Below are 13,626 nucleotides of genomic sequence, written 5' to 3'. Positions count from 1 at the left end.
TATCAACTCATCGATCACAGCGTTGTTATGTGTTGTGATAGATTTCCGGTTTCCGGGCAGCTATTTTTTCAGCGTTTAGTGTGTTCAGACGCTACGGGGCTCTACTTTTGAATATAAGCACGACTCACCGACGATAACTAGTGACGTCACGGGCGGAGTAATTTAAAAATTATTAAGCCGTAAAAAGCATTTTTTCAAACTTAGTTTGATAGTCTATTATTAAATAAAAAATAAAAGAACTTTCTCATTAACGACGTAATTCTTAAAAATTAATGCAAAAATTTCTACGTTTTACTTTTTTTTCAAATTCAAGAAATCATAGGGGGCTAACGATAATTTTGCCATTGTTATCAAACAATATGATACAAGTAGTGAGTAAACTCTTTGTTGTCACTTTATTATTGCGAATTAGGTAATTACATATTACCGATAGCGTGAGTGTGTTTGAAACTACTTTCCTGTAAACATTAGTTTTTTAAAACGCATCCACAATTTATCTTTCATCTCCAACTCATATAGTGTCCATGCGGCTCGACTGTGGAATTATCTCATTATCTATTTAATTATCTATTGACACCGACCCTCTACAAAATGGTAGAAAGAAAAATATCAATTCTAATTTGACATTGGCCCTTCTAGATACAAACCACAGAATTAGTGCTAATCCTTGTTTAAAAAAAATTGGTCAAAATCAAAATATTCATAGTAATTAGCGCTTTTGCCTTTTATCAAGACTAGTAAATCGTTTATATATTCAACTTTTTTACAATTTTAAGGCGATAAGAACATCATGTTTATATTTTTATTTTAGGGACAGACATAATAAAATAACTTTTAGTTTTCTGTAAAAAATATTACAAGTGAAGTTTTATCAAGAAATATCTACAAAAACATCAATTTGGATTTGATATATTGATGTTTTGTTATTGTACATTGTTAGCTGTATTGAAGTACTTTTTTGTAAATTAACTCAGATTTATTATAGCACAGAAATTGAATTTGGATTACTAAAATTCTATGTAAATAGACCTTAAGACCTTAGACTCTTAACATGGACGAAAGATTTTTTTTTTTTTTTTTTAGATATGTCAGTCTAGATAAAAAAAAACGGGAATACAAGATACGATCCAGCACTTTTTTTAGATACGAGGTTGTGAAAGTTAACAAGCGATATTTAAATTTTTCTCTGTATTCCTATGTATTATATATATTAAAAAATGCATTAAAAATATAAAGACTGGGTGCTATTGTGGTGAAGGTATTTTTGAATTGGTTTGGCCGAATGATAATATGTATTTTACTTCTATCTACCTCCATTATCCATTTTTTTACATCCCAAACACCAGCTCTAGATGAACGCTAACTTTTTAATAATACGTTAATACCATGAAAAATAAATGATTTTATTCAGTGTCAGATAGTCGGGTTGTCTAATTTTAGTATTGTTTGTAAAAAGTGTTTCCTGCGCAATCATAAATCACGTATTGGCATTCAATTAAGTCGGGAACCTTTCACAAAACAAACGTACAAAATTAAAATTAAAAGATAATCGGTTATGTCCTTAGGAGGTCCGGGCTTCAAGCCGCGTGCCCCGCCCAGTTTCTTTCGGCACACTATTTGGGTGTTCTCTGGACTGGAGAATATTCTTTGAAAAGGAAAAAGAAAAAGATAAAACAAACAATAATTAGACAGGTGTGCCTGCAGGAATGCGTGCTGGGTCTTAGTGCACGTAAACATGGAAATAAAGGCGATTATCTTAAAGAAAATACACAGTGAATTAGTATAATCACATCCAATTTAAAGGTGGTCGCAAAGCATTTTACGAGTATTTCGAGAAAGGTGACACTTAAAACGATAAAGTTAAAAAAATACTACGACTTCTAATATACCTACATTATTAGATTTAAATTAGAGACATTTACCCAAGCGTCAACCACAACCATAATACAAGATACTCTAATAGGGATCTGATACTAAGTGAAGGGGTCAACACTGTTCTGGCATCGAGACAACACTATTACGTAGGCAAAAAGATCCATAATCTTTTGCCAGAATCGTGGAAAGACGGGAGTGTTGTCAAGTTACGGAAGGTATTGACCTCGCTCTTTCATGACATTAGTCGTAGAGAGTAAGAAAAGTTGATGCATGCCACGGATTGGAGATTCTTACTGGATGTCGAAAATATAATATAAAAAATAAGGAATAATTAAAAAAAATATATATTTATAGATGACAACCATGAAGTTTCGCATAAATAAATTGTCTATGTTTTAATAAATGTATGTATGTGTATGCGCATGGGTGTATGTACGTGTGTGTGTATGTACATGTGTATATATGTGTATATATATATATATGTGCGTGTATATGTGTATGTCTGTAGTTATATGTATCAAAATGTGTATACGAATAAGTTTATATCTTGTTTGTCTGTGTTCTATATTAATTTGTTAACTATTATAATATATTAAAATGTAATTGCCTAGCTTGGAACGGGGTATGTACCCTTGTTAGCTGGGCAAAGTGAACATGGAATTGTATTTTGATAAAGAGTGTGAATAAATAAATAAATTAACCTTTACCTTAAAATAGCAATGATGCAATAACTTAATAAGTTGAAAATGATACAATACGCAATATTTCAATGGAACAGAGTGAGTCAAATTATTTAAACATATGTTGGCGGTGTATGCTAGAAATTTCTGCCCCTCGGGTCTCATTTATTCGGCACTCCAGGCATCGGCAATTAGAAATCTCCTAAATCAATTTTATTAGAATGCTTTGAAAACAAACCTCCCAATTAAGTAAGGGTTTTGTCATGCACATCCACCTGGAATAATTTTATTAGTTAAAAATTAATGACAATCGCTTGCCATTTATAATATTTAAAAAATGATGTTTCGCTTAGTAAATTTTAATTGGATTAATTTTAAGAATATAAGGATTGTGGTCTTGTGCCTAGATTCACTCGACTCGCGGATCAGAGATTCCAGATTCGAACTTCACTCTATCACAACCTGGTTTCCGTTTTCATTTTCAATTACAGTAGAAATCAAATAAATTGTTTTTTTTCATGTTAAATGGAAAAAAAAATAACAATACAATATAAAAAACAAAGAAATCATACGAACGTTAGTGGTAGAAATTTTTTAACAATCGAGTAATTATTTTTGACCTATTGATACACAATGGAATATTTCGTACCAATGAATTGATGTGAAACTGTTTTAGTTTATCCAAAAACACTTATTTACGAGAACATAAAAATACACTTGAATTGAATTAGTTAATGAGTCGAGATAAAGGATCTAAAACAAATATTAATAAAAAAAGTAATGATCATCACGGATCCACAAAACGTCTTTTGTCCACAAGCCGATATGTTCTGGGTTATTATGATTTTATTAATGTAAACAATAATCGTTAAATTCGAAATAAAAGATGTCGTTCGCTAAAAGATACTTTAAAATTTTACATTCCACATAAAATCTATTATTCATTTCGCTGTTAGTAAATAAGATTACTTTGATTATTTTTTTAAAAATAAATTCAAAATACTAAGCGTTTTTCCTTGTTATTTTAATCCCCTTCCACCTCACAGTATATTGTAGATTTTTGGTCATCTTAAATTAATTGCATTTTATTTTGTCTTTAAATGATTGAAAATGAAAATTTATATATACTATGTATATTACGAAAAAATATATATTTCACTGGATTTTTTTAGCGTACTACATCGGATCGCAAAATCAATTTCGTTAATTATTTTTTTACATCATAAACAATAATAAATAATAAAAATAATGTGACATCACTGGGGTGACCCGTGCCGAAGACACTATACTAACAATATATTTTTTGTACGCGAGAATATACAAAGAAAACTTAATATACAGAGAGAAATAACCAAATGTTAAGTAAGTTTTAAACACAACGCATTTATGTTTATGTTTCATTTCTGTAAACCTATATTATTTATTGGTTATTATTACACTGGAATATTTCATAGTATAAAACAACAAAGTTAAAACATAAACTATACTTTTGTGGAGAAGGTGATTCAATATTGGTTTGGACGAGACAATTTATTTTACTTCAACCTAGCTCCACTTACTATTTTTTATAGAATTTTTGAACATTTGCTCATTACTAATTGTTTTAACAGTGGAAGTAAGTTTTTTTATTAAAAAAAATCTTTTTTTTAATAAATTTCATAAAAAGTACATGTTTTTGTAAAATTCTAAACATATCTACTTTTACACATCTAGTAAATGTTATCACTGTAACTCTCGAAAAAAATAGACTTACTCTTGTGCTTGGAGAGTGACTTACACGGTTTTAGTTGTTTATTTATAAGAGTTTATCTAATTTTACATACGAGTACATGAGAAAGAAAAATAAAAACATAGGATATATAAAGAAAAAACATAAAACAATAATACATTCATACTAATTAAAATTTAATGTTGTTTTTACACGTGTTCAAAAAAATTCTTTAGATTAACTTTAAATTGATTTATTGAGATATTATTTTTATTAGTTTTTAGTTCATTGGGAAGATTATGACAATTTTTTACACCTTTAAAGACCAAACAATTTTGACCATGACTTGTATTTAATTTAAGAATTTTAATATTATGTTGGTATCTGAGTGACTTATTCATCTCAAATTCTTTTTTTTTTCTACTTTATAAATTTGTATAAAAGAATTTATTTTATAAAGAGTGTCTACTGTATGAACCTTAACTGTTTTATATAGACTTTCCGTATTGAATGTTGAGGGTTTCTTAAAAATTACTTTAATAATTAATCTTTGTACTACTTTATGAGGGTTTAATATATTGGCATATGCACCACCCCATCCTACGATACCATATTGTAACAAATATTGTACAAATTTTTAAATGATTATTTTTAAAATATTCCTTAATCTAATGAATATATATATATACATTTTCTAATTCGTTTAACTAGTTCACTAATGTGGTCTTTCCATTTTAAGCTTTGGTCTATGTATACACCAAGATATTTATTTTTATCTGTTGTATCAAGTATTGAACATGTAAGATCGCAGTTAGTTTTGTTACAATTGCTTTGGTGAATAATTATTTTTACTATTGAATCTAAATTTGTTTTGTTAATAAAAAATGGGATGATTTTTGTCTTATCTGTATTTAAAGATAACATATTTTTGTCATTGTTATATATTTTAATTGGATAATACTCAAAATCCCTTTGTCCGAAAGTGTTATTAGTTTGTATTTTTTTTAAAGTTGCCTTTGTGGTGAGGATCTCATGTTTAAATATTTTCCCATAATTTTTTTTTTCAGTTCAGAAAAATCATGTTCATTTTTATAACATACATACAAGGAATCGAATCTAATACCTTCAAGCGTACGACAAGCGTTTAAATATAATACCAGAATGCCGTCAATTGGCTAAAAGCACTTGATTTCATTTTTTTAAGTTCCTTCATATGTTGGCTTTGGTGAAGTAAAATAGCCTTAAAATTAAGCATTGTTTATTTTAGTTAGAATGAATCATCTAGCTGTGCAAATGCGAAAAAAGTCATTACAAACCTCAATATTTTCTTTGTGGTTTCACGGCACCGTATCAGTTTACTTAATCAGTAAAATTTGCCACAATATGTCTTAAGTTCGATGCCCTTATGGTTTGTCGTTTTCTAGGTATGTTACCATACGTTTTATTAAGTTTTAATTTCACTTTCGTAATTCATTTATTTAATTTAATTAAGGATTTTTACAGCTACTACATAAAAAAATAAGAAGAACTATATTAATATAGTCAATTAATAAAATCCTCTGTAAATCTAATAATACATAATATTTAAGAAAAGAGTATGCGTAATTGTATGTGTGTGACGTTTGTATTCGTGTGTGTATGTTACTGTTTAAAAAAATATAATTTGAAACTTGTATTTATATCGGAAAGGGTACAGAAAAGAGCTTGGTATGAAGTTTGATTATTTAAAATAATAAAAATAGTTTATACCTCATTTTGAAACCTTTTTCAAAATATTTAAGTCAAGTAATGTTATAATTGTATTTTAAACAAGTATGGTGAATTTCAAAACCTAACATCTATATTCCTTCAATTCTTTCATCTGTTGATGTTTGTGAAGTTAAAGAGCTGAAACCTTTATTTATGCAGGTGAGATTCAACTAATTGAATTATTTTGTCTACATACTAGGCAACGCCTGAAAATGTTATTTTTTCAATTACTATACTTCTTCATGAACCAGGTAATTTATCAACTGAATTGAAATTGAAATAATAACATTTTCAGGCGTTGCCTAGTACGTAGGTGAAATAATTCAATTAGATGAATCTCACCAGCATAAATAAAGATTTCAGCTCTTTAACTTCACAAACATCAACAGATGGAAGAATTGAAGGAATAGAGATGTTCAAATATAGGCAGAATGGTGAATGTTACACAGTGTGTAAAGTGGCCACTTAAACCAGCCATTGACAGGTCATAAGCCCTGTAGATGCCTAGACTTCTATATTACCTTCTCTTAAATGTTCTTCATCTCTGTTGTAATATGTTAACATTTCTATGTTATACACAAGTTGAAGCAGGGGTTGTAAATCATGATTGTATATAATTATTGAAATAAAAGTGTTTAAATTAAAATTATTTAAGTGTAAGATAATAACAATTGTATGAATTACAGTTTTGTTTGAATGTATATAATAAAAACAGAATATATAGATGAAAAAAAATGGTTTGTCTCACAAGTCTGACGGTGTCAGTCACGACAAAACTCGGTCACTGGAAAAAATTTATAAATAAAAGTGGAATGAAATTTTATACGTATTTTTATTATTATAATTTTAATGCAGTTCCATCAAGAAATGTCAGTAGGAAAACTCAATAAATTAATGAATTTATGTTTTAATCACAAATTAGATTTATTAAAATCCCGAGCAAAAAACATTAGAGGCAGAAGTTCGTTTTATACTCAAACGCATAATTGTTTGCAAAAAAAGTTTGAAAAACTACGACGATAAATCATGGATTTGAGAAGCATGCACATTTAAGATGCAATTAAATAGACGTTCGGATATGTATATTTTTTTTACCAAATTTGGTGCATTATTTTATCAAGTTGTTTAAAATACTATTTATTACCAAATCTATCATTAAACGATGTAATTGTACATTTCAAGTTTTATTGATTTATTATTCTCAGTTCGATATAATTATTTCATTCCGCAATTAAGAAAAAAAAAAAATTATAAAAAAATACATTCCCACGTGAACAGTTCATAATGATAAAAATGCCAAGGATAAATAGTTTCGTTTAACAATAAACGGTATAAAATATTGTACCAAACCACACGATTGAGTAAAAAAACAGTATGTATGAAGTATTTGTCAGGCACCGGGGCGCAGTTACTTAGATGGCCAACTGTAAATCTGGCGTTGCGGGATTGATTCCCACCAGTTGCAAGAAAAAAACCAAGAAAGATTTTTCTTAATTGGTTTGGGTGTTGTAGTGTATTTTCCATAACTTCCTTCCATATTCTCTCCTTCCCACCTTCTGACAAGCCTCTAAAAAAGAAGCTTAGCGGGTTATTTCTTCAAAAAAATAAAAAAAGAAAAGGAAAGGAAATAGTTAGTGACTGATCGAAATAAGATTTTCAGCAGAAATCGAAACCGAGTTTTGGCTTCAGTTCTAGTTTTAGAAACTTATTTAAATAAAAAAATAAAAATATTGGCGTTCTTATAATTTACACAAATATTTAGATTTTGGTGAATATTTTCAACGACTTGTAAATAACTCACGATTAGAAAATGGAAATCAAGTTGAGGTAGAGTGGAGTTTGAACCTCGAGCCTCCGGCTCGTGAGTCCGTAACACTAGCCACGGGACCACAACTCGATTCAATTAAATTAATAGTCAGTTCAAAAGTCCCAAAATTAGGCGTCCTTATTGTTAAACCTTACGAGTTCATTAAAATAGGTGTTTTAAAAAATAAAAGGAATAATTTATTGAGAAATTTGGTTCATTTTAGAGCATTTTGGTTTAGCTGACAGACTGACAACTTACAACACTCACCCGTCGAAAGCCGTAATAAATTAAAGGTCGCAGGTCGCGGGGCGCAAGTCATGCGGCCGAGTCAAGACTGTCAAGAGTCATAAGATACCACCGAGTACAGCCGAACGTAATCAGACACATACCGATCGTAGGTTTCGCCCGAGTCAAAGTTTCGGCCAATTTTAGCCGAAACCAAAACCGCGACTGAAACACGTTTTATTGGCCGAAACTGAAACTTCAATCGGTCACTAGAAGTAATACGCATGTATAGATTAATTAAATTAATATGTAATTTTAAATCAGTTCATGAAATCAATCGACCAATCTTTAAGATACAAAATATATCTAATGATGTACGTGTATCATCAAAATATACAGGGTGTTCTTTAAACCCTGTCACATCCGAAACCACGATGATCAGTATGAGCAAGAAGACATATTGGCACATTAAAATAATTTTTTAGAATGAATAAAATTAAAAAAAACAAAATATTAAAAAAAACAAATGGTTGCTAACTTCTGCAGGGGACAAACGAGGATGGAGGAGGGGGGAGTCTGACACATCGTTAACCGCGCGGCTTCGCCCCCCTCGCTTCTCCCCTGCAGAAGTAAACAACCATTTGTTCTTTTTAATGTTTTATTTTTACAAATTTTCTTCGTTCTAAATATTTTTTTATATATGCCAATATGTATTCTTGCTCACACTGGTCATCGTGGTTTCGGATGTGACAGGGTTTAAAGAACACCTGTATATATCGGCAAAATCAATGAAAATTTATCATTTGTGAGTACATGACAGAATAAAAGTACATGCTTATTTATTTTAACACAAATTGATCTTCATATTATTAGCTTTGGTACAAAGATTTCTATTTTGTATTTACATGCTTGAAAGACTTAATTATGCTTACAGCTAAGACGTTTTTCGCCCATATTTAGGTGTGATTATATTGATTATCTGTCTTCACATAATATTACATATATAAACAATTTTTGGTTTATCGTTAATTTGATCAAAAAACTTAAATATTTTAATTCATTACCACATGCCAGAAGTTATGCCCACAGTATATATCCTGTTTGCCCTTTTTGCGACTTTAAATTATAAAAAAACAAAATTATTTGGTTTGTATACTTTACAAAGGCTCCACTTGTTTAATCCTTCACTTCGGAGTTTAAGGCGCTGTAGTTTGAGATTTTAAAACATAATTTTTTAACTTTTTTTCTACTAACTGAGACAGATATATTATGTTCTAATCTTTGGCAATTGCCACTATGGCTGCATCGTCCGCGTAGCATGTGATGTTAACGACCTTTTCTCCTTTAGTTCTAGATTTACCACTTCCTCCATTATTAAAAGCGTTTTTTCGTATTTATTTTGTTTGTGTGAGAAAAGTTTTTTGGCCTACATATTTAGTTATAAATATGTTAAATTTGCTTTGTTGCTTAGCTGAATGTGCTTTTTTTAAAAAAAAGATTATCTTATGTAAGTCCCGAATTGAGCCGTATTAACTTCTGGGAATGTAATTTATACGTAAAATTTATATTAAGAGCACTAACTTTGTGGTTATTCATTATTTAAAAAAATATCAAACAATTTTGTTTTTACCCACTTATTTTTTAATTTTTCTACCGACTTTTTACCTCAATATGTTTCGATGTAATGTTTAGTAATCCCTGTTAAAATAAAAAAGGATGGAATTCATTACTTAATTATACCTTGATATAAAAGCTTGTGTAGCATTAAAACCTGTACGTAGACAAACAAAGTGGTTAGCAATAAAGTTTTTTGTATTAATTATATTGTTGTTCATATGTATTATACTTAGTATAAATAAAAAAAAATATTTTTAAACATTCACTTTTTTTTCTATTACCTAGTATAGTCTCAAATCTTGTAACGGTACAAATAAGTTTCATATCAGTAATTTATTTCCATTGATTATTCACAAATTCTTCGATCGAAGGAATGCAATTGAAAGCTTCCGTTGGTGGTTAATAAGTTTAAATAAAAAAAATGTGTTGAGAAATCGTTGAATTTAGTAAATTTATTGATTCTTATTATTCAGGTAGCGACATCAAATCACCCTATTTAATCATTGCTATTTTAAATTTAAATTTATTAATGCATAAGTATTATGTTCAAGATAAAACAAGTTTGTAGAATAAATTAAAATGTACGCCTCTAGGTCCAGCGGTTAAAGTGTTTGCTGGTAACGCAAGCGGTCTAGGGTACGATTTCGGTTGACATGAAGTCTTTATTTAAAATGTTATTTTTATTTTGTAATATTTAATTATCCTTGGACTTTTATCTAAAGCGTAGGACTAATCATCTCGCCTTCATGTAACAAAAAAATGATCGAGATATCCGGCGATTAATGTACCAATGCAGGGCTCTATTCACCATTCGGTGCGGAAAGGCAATGATGATGACCTGTATCTGGATTTTTTTTTTGATGTGTAAACAATTTATTAATTCATCAAATAAATTATATTCAAATTATCGTTTCACTAAAATAACGACAAAGGTGCATTAAGAGCTTTATAACTAGGAGATTATGGGACGTAATTTGATAGATCTTGGGGCCGATTTAGTCATTATTGTAACTCTCTTTGGGTGGGACATAGTCGAACCTTTCGGGATAATATACGTTGACCAAAAGATATTTTTTAGCAGAACTAAAAAAACACGTTCACGAAGGATTTTCGTTTCCATAATAGATTTAAAAACGCATTTATATTGAAACCAGCTTTTACCCGCGGCTTCGCATACGTGGTATTAAGGTCAAATTAGTTAGGTAATTTATTAGTTTTGTCGTTTAGCAATAAAAATATTCCCGATGGAATAATATTTTTTTTCTGGACAGAAAGTAGCTTGTATTGATAGCCAGCCAGTCCTCCAACTATCGTGGTATTAAGGTCAAATTAGTTAGGTAATGAATTAGTTTTGTCGTTTAGCAATAATAATATTCTAGATGGAATAATATATTTTTTCTAGACAGAAAGTAGCTTGTATCGATAGCCAGTCGTCCAACTATCGCTATGAAAGAAATACGACAAATCGTTAGTCTATGGCGACGTCGCATTGTTATTCTGTTCACAAATCCAAAATTCTACTACAAAACCAAAACGAAAATTAAATCAGACTAACCATAGATAAAGCATGTTAATTTTAGAAATTTAAAGAATTATCTTCAAATTAATTATTTTTTACATCTCTCATTACCGCCTACTCATTTTCAAATAATGTTGTTCGTTGTTGGTATATAACATATTTTTTCATGGCACTTTTTTAATTCGGGAAGAAAAATAAGTATCCTATTTTACTTCCCACCTCTCCAGATATCCCAATGCGAAAAAATTACAATCGGTCGCTCTGTTGAGACGTGAAGGAAACACAAACAAACAATCAAACACTTGCGCATTTTAATTTTAGTAAGGATGGATGGATTAAAATATGATTTAAAATTGATAACTTATATTTACATATAATTTATTAATTTTAAAATACTTGGTACACTTTCACTTATTTATTTTGACCAATAAGCGCTTTCACCTTCTAATGGAATTCCGTCAAGAATTGTTAATAAATAATTTAAATAAAAAAGAAATATTAACTTGTCACGCAGTCAAGGTTCGATGGCTATACTTTTTTTTTGTTTTAAACACTGAAGTTGAAATACCAAATAAAATCAATTAGATGCTTATCGACTAACAAAAAACAAAAATGATAATTTTCGTCATTTTCAGCGAATCTCTTCATATATTCTATAACATGCTGTGATTTAAATGCTACGCTAGTCCAAAGAAACTATGTAATATTTTGAAATAATAATAAAATTCATAAATAAATATTATCAATTACTTGCTAAAAAACAAAGTTGGTAAAAAGTGAAATCTCAAGCTACTAACGGAGACAACGAGACGTGTTAGCATAGTAAGATTTTAGTTCGTCTTCTTATTTTGATCCCCCGATAATTTTGGAGTAAACACCTGCATCTCTTAAATTCGTCCGCAGCGGTTCTTTTAAACATTTTATTTTTCAAAGGAATTTATTAAAATTTATTGCTGGTGAATTAGGCCGAATAAATATGTTAAAAATTACAACATTATTAGGTGTTAAGATTAGTTGTGTGCGTTTTTTTTCTCTAAATGAAGACAACAAAAGAACACAACAAAAAACATTTACGACAAATTAGTCAATAATAAACTTTGCTTAATTATTTTACGACGAATAGGTTAATAATTATCAGTTTTATTCTTTCGATTGAACATGAACAGGAGGTGTCGAAAATGGTCAACTTTATTGACTTGTCATTCCACTTTGAAGGCATGTAATTGAATAAAATAATATATGTAACGTAAAAGCAAAAAATGATATCGTGTAGAACTAAAAACTTTCTTTTGAATGACGTTTACCATTTTAATTTACTTTTGGTGGTTATTTATGTATTTAGGTAGCCTTGAAAAAAAAACCGAATAAATTTATGTTAAAACCTAATGGAATGTACTTATATTTTCGTGAAATTCAATTGTAATAATATTACGTTTTTTGCATAGAAAAAAACAAAACAAATTGCCGTTTTTACTCTTTTTTACGAATAACCCTAAGCTTAGTTAAAAATTACCCTATAAAGTATTGATAATTTTAGTACCTTCGTAATTGAAAAAAAAATATCCAACCATCTGCTCGTTTTTTCCACATTTAGTTTGCCATTTTCCTAAATTCAAATATTTTTTTCTTTATGCTTTGTTTTTTCTGTTTTATAATTTATTTCTTTAATTAACTCTGTGTGTCTTTTATGTTTATATGTATATATTTTTAATTTTTAATATATACCTACCATATTCACCAGATGTAAAAATATCTAAATGCGTGGTACAAAAAATAAAGCAAATAAAATATACATATTGACGAATTGTCTGAAAAGAAAAACAGATGAATCATGTATACTGCCAGTGACTACATATGAATTAGAGTCCACGGCCCTCACAAAAAGAAATGTAGAAAAACTTAAATGCACACAGCGATCGATGGAAAGATCCATGCTCGGTATAAGCCTAAGAGACAAAATAAGAAATGAAGAAATCAGGAACATAACCAGAATAACGGATATCATGGATCGCGTAGCTGAACTGTATTGGCAATGGGCAGGACATGTTGCGAGATAAGATCCCACAAGATGGACCCCTAAAGTTTTAAGATGAAGACTTTGGGAGAATAAGCAAGGCGTCGGAAGACCTCAAAAAAGATGGTCCGACGACATAGCTGCTGTAGGGGGTAAAAATTGGCTGCAAGTAGCAACCGACCAAGGAAAATGAAAAGATATGGAAGAGGCCTATATCCAGCAGTAGAGGACAGAAGGCTGAAAAAGAAGAAGAAAGAAGTTATCTCTTAACTACAAATTTATAAAGGTCTCTCTATTTGCAACTTTTGTGTTAAAGAAGATGTTCTATGATTCCCGTTATGTTTGTAAATCGGATGGCCACACTCAGGTTGTGTAAATAGGGCGTTTTTTCATAAGACCGCCCGCCCTCACCGCGGTCGGACCAAACTATAA

Source organism: Micrasema longulum, unplaced genomic scaffold, assembly GCF_059751315.1.
Source record: "Micrasema longulum isolate JH-2025_06_02 unplaced genomic scaffold, ASM5975131v1 h1tg000931l, whole genome shotgun sequence".
Lineage (NCBI taxonomy): Eukaryota > Metazoa > Arthropoda > Insecta > Trichoptera > Brachycentridae > Micrasema > Micrasema longulum.
Note: the sequence above shows the minus strand (reverse complement) of the source record.